A 701-nucleotide genomic window follows, 5' to 3' on the forward strand; every position below is an offset into this window, starting at 1 on the left:
AGCGCGCGGATGTCCAAAGGTGTTTCCGCTGTCTGGGGTATGGCCACAAAAAGGCGGCATGCAAAGGCCCAGACAGAAGCAGTTCATGCTGGAAATGTGGTCAGCAGGGCCACATAGCCTCTGCGTGTAAAGAAAGCCCAAGCTCCTAACTGTGCTCGGCAGGAGATGGACAGAAAAATGCCCATCACCTGCCCGGGTCGGGAGCATGCAAGGTCTTCAGGGATGCCCTTGCTGAGGCTAAGACAAAGCTTGGGAGAATATGATTAAATTTATACAAGGCAATATGAACAGGAGTAGGGTAGCTGATGACCTGCTGGACCAATTGGTTCTTGAACAAAGAGCAGACGCTGTCATCATCAGCGAACCCTATAGAACAAAGGAAACCTGGCATGTTGACCAATCAGGCTCGGCCGCGATATGGATTGCTAACCCCAACCATCGCGCAGAGAGCAGCGGGGTAGGACGCTGCTACGTCTGGGTTAAAATGGCGCAAATCACTGTGGTGAGCTGCTACCTGTCTCCAAACGACACAGTCCCTGTCTTCAGGGGAAAGCTCGAAGACCTTGAAGACGAATTGCGCGATATAACCGGCCACATAATTGTTGCTGGAGATTTCAACGCAAGAGGCGTGGAATGGGGTATGCCCCAAACAAACACCAGGGGAAGACTGGTCCTTGAAATGGCAGCCCGCATTGGCCTGA

This window comes from Rhagoletis pomonella, unplaced genomic scaffold, assembly GCF_013731165.1.
Source record: "Rhagoletis pomonella isolate Grant_MI unplaced genomic scaffold, Rhpom_1.0 Rhpom_scaffold_00001, whole genome shotgun sequence".
In the NCBI taxonomy this organism is placed as follows: Eukaryota; Metazoa; Arthropoda; class Insecta; order Diptera; family Tephritidae; genus Rhagoletis; species Rhagoletis pomonella.